The sequence below is a fragment of the Triticum dicoccoides genome, chromosome 1A, assembly GCF_002162155.2.
Source record: "Triticum dicoccoides isolate Atlit2015 ecotype Zavitan chromosome 1A, WEW_v2.0, whole genome shotgun sequence".
NCBI classification, from domain to species: domain Eukaryota; kingdom Viridiplantae; phylum Streptophyta; class Magnoliopsida; order Poales; family Poaceae; genus Triticum; species Triticum dicoccoides.
In genome coordinates this window covers 163,262,188-163,272,836 of record NC_041380.1, presented here as the reverse complement: position 1 = coordinate 163,272,836, position 10,649 = coordinate 163,262,188, and the positions used below count along the sequence as shown (strand labels likewise).

General features: G+C 46.9%; 1 pseudogene; it reads left to right on the top strand.

Moving 5' to 3' along the window:
- The first annotated feature begins 723 nt into the window (after window positions 1–723).
- Window positions 724–10,649, top strand: part of LOC119276560 — a 24,527-nt pseudogene continuing 14,601 nt past the window's right edge.

Below are 10,649 nucleotides of genomic sequence, written 5' to 3'. Positions count from 1 at the left end.
ATGTGCTCACATGATCGATGGTCAGATGCTTTGCCTTTTTGTGTGATCTTTTAGTGTGTCTATCTTTTTTTCTATGTAATCTGTCATATACTTTTAGTTTACAAAAGATGTATTGTGAAAAATATGGAGTGCTTCAATGAGTTAACTCTAAAATATAACCTCTGTACAGTTTAGCAGCAGAAACTACAGATATCTTTCCTTCTAAATGCTACAAATTAACATGAACTTGGTCTATGAAAACACTCAAGTAACTAATCTTACATAAATCTCATCGATTCATTCTGTAGTAAATGATAATCTGGAAACTGAGGCAACCAACTGGGTTTCTGAATCCTAGTGTAGATTTCACTCGATAAATACGAGCCACTGGCCTTCCTTTCACTATTTTTTTAATATTTCTTATCTGTTTTACTGCATTGTAAGTAAATGGCCACCTTATGAGCATTCCCACAGGATATCGACAGCAAGGCAAACTTGCAACCGCCGGTGCAAGTCGGCGATGAAGGGAAAACTGGGCAGCCAAAGACAACTGATGAACCTTTAGGAGATTCTTGTTCATTTTTAGTAGCAGATGATGATAGTAAAAAGGTCTCCCATGAAGACATTGAACTATTAAGATCCAAAGATGTCTAGATTCTCTGTGATTTCTGTGGGGACAATGCTGGTAACTGGAGCTTCGGCTATTAGTAAATAACTAAACATTTTTTGTTGTTGCAGGTCCAGAATTTAATAGAACGATGCCTACAGTTTTATATGAATAGAGGAGAAGTTGTTAGGACTCTTTCTACTCGAGCAAGGATAGAAACTGGTTTTACTACATTAGGTTAGGTTTTCATGTTGAGTTTGTCTTGCAACTCATTTGGCAGCAATGCCCATTTCTCTATTACTTATCACACGGATAATAACAAAAAATAAAAGAGACAAAGAGACACGGATTTTTACGTGGAAACCCTTGCGGGAGAAAACCACAGACGCATGAAGGTGCAATCACTATGAGAAGGAGTATTACAAGCACGAGACGACAGACCGTCTGAGATGCGACTACATGGGGTATATATGAGGGCAATACATGAGAGTCCTTGGAGGACAAGTAAAAGATTTGTGCTCGTACGCGTCGGTACAAACGCAAAGGCCCACACTATATGTACTACATCTAGTCCAATACGGTAGAATTTGGATCACAATATAACAATCTCCACCTTTAGCCAAATTCCCTCCAGTAGTCGAAGAAAGTAGACAACTCCATCCAAATCAGCATAAACACCTTGTGCGTCAAAGTCCATAGGACTAGTGAGAAATACTAACTAAGCCTGAGCAAAGCTCAAACTTATTAGTCAGAACTGGCTTTGTCATCATATCAACAGGATTATCATGAGTACTTATCTTGCATACATTCAAATTGCCTTCAACAACACCATCTCGAATATAATGAAATCTGACAACAATGTGCTTTGTCCTCTCATGATACATTGGATTCTTTGTAAGATATATGGCACTTTGACTGCCAGAAAATATGGTAGGGCAAGATGAATCTCCACAAAGCTCAGTGTACAAACCTCTTAACTAGATAGCTTCTTTGCATGCCTCAGAAATAGCCATATACTCGGCATCAGTAGTGGAACAAGCCACAATAGACTGCAAAGTTTCTCTCCAACTCACAGCACAACCAACAATGGTGAAAACATAACCCGTGAGCGATCTTCTCTTATCCAAATCACCAGAAAAATCAGAATCAACAAAACCAACAAGTCCATCTCTAGTTTCCCCAAACTGTAAATAAGCATTGGAGGTACCTCGTAGGTATCTGAAAATCCATTGAACTGCTTTCCAATGCTTATTTCCGGGATTAGCCATGTATCTACTGACAACGCTCAATGCATATGATAAATCAGGACGAGAGCAAACCATGGCATACATAAGTGAACCAACTACACTTGAATAGGGAACTCTAGACATGTACTCCATATTTGCACTTGACTTAGGACATAAAGCTGATGATAATTTGAAGTGTGCAGCTAACGGAGTACTCATCGGCTTGGCATTATGCATATTAAAATGACAAAGAACTTTAGCAATATATCACTTCTGACTTAGATATACTTTTCCAGACGGTCTATCTCTGGATATTACCATGCCAAGTATTTTATTTGATGGACCCAAATCCTTCATCTCAAATTCATTACTCAATTGCTTCTTTAGTTCATTAATCTCTGACATACTCTTTGCAGCAATTAGCATATCATCAACATAAAGGAGCAAATAAATAGTTGAACCATTGACAGTTTTCAAATAAACACAACTATCATAATTAGACCTTTTGAAACCTTGAGAGAGCATAAAGGTGTCAAATCTCTTGTACCACTGTCTAGGGGGTGGCTCAAATCCATAAAGAGATTTCTTTAACTTACACACAAGCTTTTCTTTTCCAGGAATAACAAAACCTTCAGGTTGTTCCATATATATATATCCTCTTCTAATTCTCCATGTAAGAATGCAGTTTTAACATCCAATTGCTCAAGCTCTAAATCATTCATGGCAACAATACTGAGTAAAGTGCGAATAGAGCCTGCTTTATATCTTGTCTCATCATTAGGAGAAACACCTTCTTTCTTCTTGAAAACCCACTTGCAACGAATAGGTTTCTTCTCTCTAGGTAATTTTACTAAATCCCAAGTTCCATTCTTTTCAAGTGATTCCATATCATCATGCATAGCAGTTATCCACTTATTACTATCAGCAGAAATAATAGCCTCGGAATATGAAGAAGGCTCAACATTACCTTCAATTTCTTCTATAACAGATAAAGCAAAAGAAACAATATTGCACTCTTCAATTAACCTGCCAGGTTTATTAATACCCCGTCAAACTCTGTCACATGCGAGATTCCAACTGGGCGGAACAATATGCTGATTTGGAGTGGGGGTGACATTATCATCATTAACGACGGGTTCATCATGTGCATCAACAATTTCATCACCAGATGTATCACCTAAATCAATAACATGCTCCACCTGAACAGTAGGCTCCTGAACAATAGGCTGTTGTTCACTCTCAATGGGAACATTAGTAGATGAAACATCATGTAACATAGAAAATTCATTAAAGATAACATTTCCGCTAATAACGACCTTCTGGGTTTCAGGATTCCACAATTTAAAACCTTTAACACCAGACTTATAACCAAGGAAGATGCAGTTAACATCCCTAGGCTCCAACTTTCCATTATCAACATGAGCATAAGCAGTGCAACCAAAAACTCTCAACTATGAATAATCAGCAGGTGAACTAGACCATACCTCAATTGGAGTTTTCTTATTAAGATCAATAGATGATGAACGATTAATGAGATAACAAGCAGTGGAAGCAGCCTCAGCCCAAAAACGCCTATGCAAACCTGCATTGGACAACATGCAACGGGCTCCGGAAATAATGGTCCTATTTGATGAAGCTATGTACCAAGGGTAGGGTCATGGATCTGTCCAACATACCCTCCCCAAGGACATCTCTACAAAGAATCAGAAGCAGTCGAAGAGAAACCATCATCCACTCGACCATGAAGATGTGCTCACTCGACCACCAGAAGATGAGAAACCCTCCACTCTGCAACGGTCAGGACTTGAACCATAGCTTTATGGGCATTTACAACACTTTACTACAGACGTTACCAGTAACGCCCCTCCTTTATGAGCATAGAACCTTGTGTAACGGAGGAGAGCTGGGGTCCTGGTGCACTCTATATAAGCCACCCCCCTCCTCTGGGACAAGGGTTCACACTTTCTGTAATTTGCACACATATATTCAGTCGACCGCCTCTGGGCTCCGAGATGTAGGGCTATTACTTCCTCCGAGAAGGGCCTGAACTCGTAAACTCGTGTGTACAACTCCTCCATAGCTAGGATCTTGCCTCTACATTCCTACCCCCTATTCTACTGTCAGTCTTAGAACCACGACAGTTGGCGCCCACCGTGGGGCCAGTGTCTTAGCGACTTGTTGGAGAAGTTGCAATTTTTCCGTCCCCTTCATCATGGTTCTAGGCGGAGGTTTGGCTGAGGGCCGCGAGATCCATCTCAGCGCGCTCGTGTTTGTCGCCGACGACTCCGCTTGGCTTCAGGAGGCACCACTCGACGCTGACGCCCTTCCCGCCCGCGGGGCGAAGCACTTTAGCGCGTGCGTCCGCGGCGTCCTCCTGCGGCAATCGTCGACCCAGTACCAGTCGACTCCAGCAGCTTTCCCCCTCCCTGCGACCCGCCAGAGCAAACGCACCGGTCGGTCGAGGCTTCAACAGTGAGTGAAGCATGCGGTGGCCCGCCAGTCGGCCACCCCTCAAGTCACGGCGATCGAGCCCGACGAAACTCTCTATGACCTGTTCGATCTATCGACTGGGTCCGTAGAGACCGCATCCGAGTGCGACAGTAGCGACCCGGCGGCGGAAGTTTTGATGGTCAATGGACCACACAGCCCTCCTGGCTTCAACTGCAAATACGGAGGCGACGGGAACGGCGATCCGTCGCGCATTCACGAGGAGTACCGCCCCGAACCCCTTTCTTCGCAGCAGAGGGAGAAACTTCGCCGCCGGAATATGGATGCATTGCATACTCCTATAGTTGGAGAAACCCCTGAGGCCTAGGCCTTGGAGCAGGCGCGCTTGGCCAACCTGGCTGAGTGCACTCGACTAGAGAACCTCCAGCGCGTACTCGACGATCGCGCTCGACAACGTGCTCCTGAGTCTAGTCGACGCCATCTTTTTCCACCTCCGACTTAGGTATACCGAACACCGATCCAGAATCTAGCAGCTACTGCCGGGATAGCAGAGTCTATCCAACCTTCCCAATCAGAAGCTGGCCGAGATCTGGTGCAGATCAGAGCCTTGCTCCGGGCAGCAGGAGAGCAGAATACGGCCGTGTCTCAATCGTGGAATAGGATCCATAGCTGATCCATGGTCGCAGACATAGTTTAGTCGGCCCATAGCCCAAGATCGCCCCCGAGGTGTGAGGGACGTGGGGATCGGCGTGATCAGTATAGAAATCGAGAGCAGTATGATCGCCGTGCCGATCGCGATGATCGCCGTCGAGTGCCCACGCCTCCTCCAAGGAGTGGGTCATATGTGCCTCGGCCACATGAAGACAGATGCCCTCACAGTGTCGGAAGAGGTATTCCAGTCGACCCCAGGGAGCCAGGCTTTGATGCGAGATCTTTTCTCGTGCAGGGCTTGGTCGACAGAAATAGAGCTCACCAAGAGGGCCATGACAGAGATCCGCAAACTAGCAACAGGGTGCATGTCTCTGGTCCAGAGTGCTTCAGCAGAGCTATCAGAGCTGCGGTGATTCCCCCCAACTTCAGGTTGGCGTCTGGAGTTAGTAAGTTCAGCGGAGAGTCCAAGCCTGGCACTTGGCTTGAAGACTACCGAGTGGCTGTCCAGATTGGTGGCGGCAATGATGAAGTGGCCATGAAACACCTTCCTCTGATGTTGGAGGGCTCGGCTAGAGCATGGCCGAATCAGTTAGCGCCTGGAGCATCTATACTTGGGAAGATCTCGCCCAAGTGTTTGTCAGAACATTCGAGGGCACTTGCAAACGGCCGACAGGTTTGACAGAATTACAGTGTTGTGTTCAGAAACCGAATGAAAGTTTGAGGGATTATATCCAGAGATGGATCACCCTACACCACATGGTAGAAGATGTGTCAGATCATCAGGCAATTTGTGCCTTTAAGGAAGGCGTCAGGTATCGGGAGTTTAATATGAAATTCGCCCGGACAAGAAATATGACTCTGGCTCGGATGATGGAAATTGCCACCAAGTATGCCACTGGTGAAGAAGAAGAGCGACTCCGGAGTGGCAAGCACAAAGCAGTCGCCCACGAAGCCGGAGGAGGAAACTCTGGTCAGAAACAGAAGTGCAAGGCCGAGCCAGCTGCTCCGGGTGAAGCCTTGGTTGTGGTTCAAGGAAAGTTCAAGGGGAATCCCAAAGGGCCGTGGAACCCCAAGAAAGTAAAATATCAAGATGGAAATGACGTGTTGGATCTACCGTGCCATATCCACACCAAAAAAGATGAAGAAGGTAATTTCATTTACCCGAAGCACACCACTCGGCAGTGTCGGCTCCTAATCCAGCAGTTCCGAGAGAAACAGCCCAAGGAAAAGGAGAAGGAAGCAGACAAGGCTGAGGATGAGGGAGAGGATGATGATGGTTATCCCCGCATGAATTCCACTCTGATGATTTTTGCTGACGTTGAGAGCAAAAGTCGATTGAAAGTCATCAACAGGAAAGTGAACATGGTCGCTCCGGTGACACCCAGCTACTTGAAGTGGTCGCAGACTGCCATTACACTTGACCAGTCTGATCATCCAGCGCACATCGCCACCCCCTGGGAGGCAAGCACTGGTGGTCGACCTAGTGGTCGAAGGCACTCAACTGACAAAGGTTATGATGGACGGTGGCAGTGGCCTGAACATACTGTATGCAGAAACATTGAAAGGAATGGGCATTCCGATGTCCAGATTCAGCGAAAGCCATATGAGTTTCCATGGGGTCATTCCAGGCAAGAAGGCTACATCCCTCGGTCAGATTGCACTCGACGTGGTTTTCGGTGATTCCAAAAATTACCGCAAAGAAAAGTTGACGTTTGAAGTTGTGGATTTCCAAAATGCTTATCATGCAATTCTAGGCAGGCCATCTTATGCACGATTTATGGCTCGACCATATTACGTGTACCTCAAACTGAAGATGCCTGGTCCCAGAGGAGTGATCACTATCTTTGGTAACCGGAAGAAGGCGGAAGAATGCTTCCAGAAGGGCTCAAAGACCGCCGATGCCCAGATGGCCGTGGTAGAATTGCAAGAATACCAGAAAAACGCAGATCCGAGTGACTTGCTACGAGCCAAGAAGCCAGCCACAGATTCAGCATTCCAGTCGTCTGGTGAAACGAAGTCGATTCACATTCACCCGACGGATCCCAATGCAGCTCCGACTCACATTTCAACCACACTCGACTCCAAATAGGAAGAAGAGCTCATCCAGTTCCTCCGTGAGAATTAGGACATCTTTGCATGGAAGCCTTCTGACATGCCGGGTGTTCCCAGGGGACTGGCTGAGCATCGTTTGTGAGTCGACCCGAAGGTGAAACCAGTCAAAGAGCATCTTCGACGGTCCGCCGCCCAGAAAAGAAAGGCAATCGTTGAAGAGGTGGCTCGGCTTTTGGCAGCTGAGTTTATCCAAGAGATTTATCACTCCGAGTGGTTAGCCAATGTTGTCATGGTCCCAAAGAAAGACGACTCACTTCGCACGTGTATTGATTTCAAGCATATCAATTGGGCCTGCCTGAAAGATCACTTCCCTCTCCCTCGCATCGATCAGATAGTTGACTCGACTACAGGGTGCGAGCGTTTGTCCTTTTTGGACACCTACTTCGGGTACCACCAGATCTGTCTGTACGGACCCGACGAAATAAAGACAGCTTTTATCACCTCGTTTGGGTGCTTCTGTTATGTCACAATGCCATTCGGTTTGAAGAACACCGGAGCCACATTCATGCGGATGATTCAGAAGTGCCTGCTCACTCAGATCAGTCGGAATGTGGAAGCATACATGGATGACATTGTGATCAAGTCACGTAAAGGTTCCGACCTACTGACTGACCTTGCTGAAACCTTTGCCAACCTCAGAAGGTATGATATCAAGCTCAATTCATCAAAGTGCACGTTTGGAGTTCCAGGCGGAAAGTTACTCGGTTTTCTTGTTTCCGAACGAGGAATCGATGCTAACCCAGAGAAAGTAGGCGCTATACTCTGAATGAAACACCCTGTGCGTGTGCATGATGTCAAGAAGCTTACTGGTTGCTTGGCCACCCTAAGTCGATTCATTGCTCGCCTCGGTGAAAAGGCGCTGCCTCTTTACCGACTGATGAAGAAATTAGACAAGTTCGGGTGGACCCGAGAAGCTGATGCAACGTTTGCAGAGCTAAAAGCCCTGCTTTCCACCCAGCTGGTGCTTGCTGCTCCAATCAGCAAAGAGCCTCTACTGCTTATATAGCAGCCACTGGACAAGTCGTCAGTACAATACTTACGGTCGAGCGAGAAGAAGAAGGAAAAGCTTATAAGGTTCAACGCCCAGTTTATTATATTTCTAAAGTCCTCACCCCGTCAAAGCAGAGATATCCTCATTATCAGAAGCTTGTCTATGGGAATTACATGACCACGAAGAAGGTTGCACACTATTTCTCGGATCACTCTGTTACAGTCGTCAGCGACGCTCCATTATCAGAGATTCTGCACAACAGAGATGCAACTGGTCAAGTGGCCAAATGGGCGATTGAACTCCTTCCCTTGGATATCAAGTTTGAGGAAAAGAAAGCTATCAAGTCCCAAGCAATAGTAGATTTCCTCGCCGAGTGGATCGAACAGCAACTGCCAACTCAAGTTCACTCTGAGCACTGGACCATGTTCTTTGATGGATCCAAGATGCTGAACGGTTCTAGTGCTGGAGTAGTTCTGGTATCCCCCCGAGGAGACAGGCTCAGATATGTCCTCCAGATTCACTTTGATTCCACCAACAATGAAGCAGAATATGAAGCACTCCTGTATGGGTTGCGCATGGCCATCTCACTCGGCGTCCGTCGCCTCATGGTCTATGGCGACTCAGATTTGGTAGTTAATCAAGTGATGAAGGAGTGGGACGTCAGAAGCCCAGCCATGACTGGTTACTGCAACACGGTGAGAAAGCTTGAGAAGAAGTTTGAGGGGTTAGAACTCCACCACATACCCCGACTGAAAAATCAAGTAGCCGACGATTTGGCAAAGATAGGTTCCAAGAGAGAAGCCATTCCCAGCAATGTGTTTTTGGAGCATATTCACTCGCCGACAATTCAGGAAGATCCTTTTACCGAAGAGCCCCCGCAACCTAAGAGCGCCACAGATCCGACTAAAGTCGAGGTCCCAGCCGTGGTCGACCTGATCATGGAGGTTCTGGCCATTACTCCCGACTGGACGGTGCCCTACATTGCATACATCCTCAGGAAAGAACTCCCAGAGGATGAAGAAGAGGCTCGACAGATCGTCCGTCGATCCAAGGCCTTTACTGTGATAAGAGGGCAGCTGTTCAGGGAAAGCGTGACTGGAGTCGGTCAGAAATGCATAACACCAGAAGAAGGTCGAATGATCCTCAATGACATCCACTCGGGGACCTGTGGTCATCATGCGTCCTCTCAGGCCATCGTGGCTAAAGCATACCGAGCTGGATTCTATTGGCCACGAGCAAATGAAATGGCGAAAGATATAGTCGACAGATGTGAAGGCTGCCAGTTTTACTTCGACATGTCTCACAAGCCAGCATCAGCCCTAAAGACCATCCCCCTCATCTGGCCCTTTGCTGTTTGGGGACTGGATATGGTTGGACCACTGAGAACTGGCAGGAGCGGCTTCACTCATGTGCTCGTTGCAGTCGACAAGTTTACCAAATGGATCGAAGCTAAACCTATCAAGAACCTCGATGCTAGCACCGATGTCAGTTTTATCAGAGAATTGACATTCAGATATGGAGTCCCACACAGCATCATCACGGACAATGGATCGAACTTCGATTCCGATGAGTTCAGAGCTTTCTGCGCCTCTCAGGGCACTCGAGTCGACTATGCTTCTGTCGCTCACCCGAAGTCGAACGGACAAGCAGAAAGAGCCAATGGCCTAATTCTCAAAGGACTGAAACCCTGACTGATGCGTGATCTCAAACACGCAGCACGTGCTTGGGTTGATGAACTTCCGTCAGTTCTGTGGGGTTTAAGGACAACTCCTAATCGGTCGACCGGACGAACTCCTTTCTTCTTAGTCTATGGAGCCAAAGCTGTTCTGCCAAGTGACCTGCTCCACAATGCACCCCGAGTTGAGCTCTTCTCCGAAGAGGAAGCAGAGCAGGCCCGGCAAGATTCAGTCGATCTCTTAGAGGAGGAAAGAGAGACCTGGTTCCACGCCAGAAATGTGAGGGGTCGAGCCTTTCAAGAAGGAGACCTGGTTCTTCGAGTGGATCAACAGAATCCACACAAGCTTGCCCCGACTTGGGAGGGCCCCTTCATCATCACCAAAGTTCTCCACAACGGAGCATACCATCTTCACAGTATTGAGCATCAGAAAGATGAGCCACGGGCTTGGAACGCGGAGCTGCCCCGCCCCTTTTATACTTAAGCACTCGTTTGAATAAAATGTAATAAGAAACACCTTTGTAATTTGTTTATCAAAGACAAGAGCTTATGGTCCTATCATTCGATTGTTGTGTTCTTATTTACTTCTGAAATCCCCCAGTGGGTGGGCTTAGTCGCGAATCCGTTTCACCTAAGTTCGAAAGAAAATCCTACCGAGTGGAGAGCAATCCTCCCACTCGGGGGCTTAACTGAAGTCCAATACTCGCATAAGTTCTCTCACTAGGAGAATTAGCTGCAGTCCAGTACTCGCCTAAGTTTGAAAAAATCCTACCGAGTGGCGAGCAATCCTCCCACTCGGGGGCTTAGCTGCTGTCCAGTACTCGCCTAAGTTCTCTCACTAGGAGACTTAGCTGCAGTCCAGTACTCGCCTAAGTTTGAAAAAATCCTACCGAGTGGAGAGCAATCCTCCCACTCGGGGGCTTAGCTGCAGTCCAGTACTCGCCTAAGTTCTCTCACTAG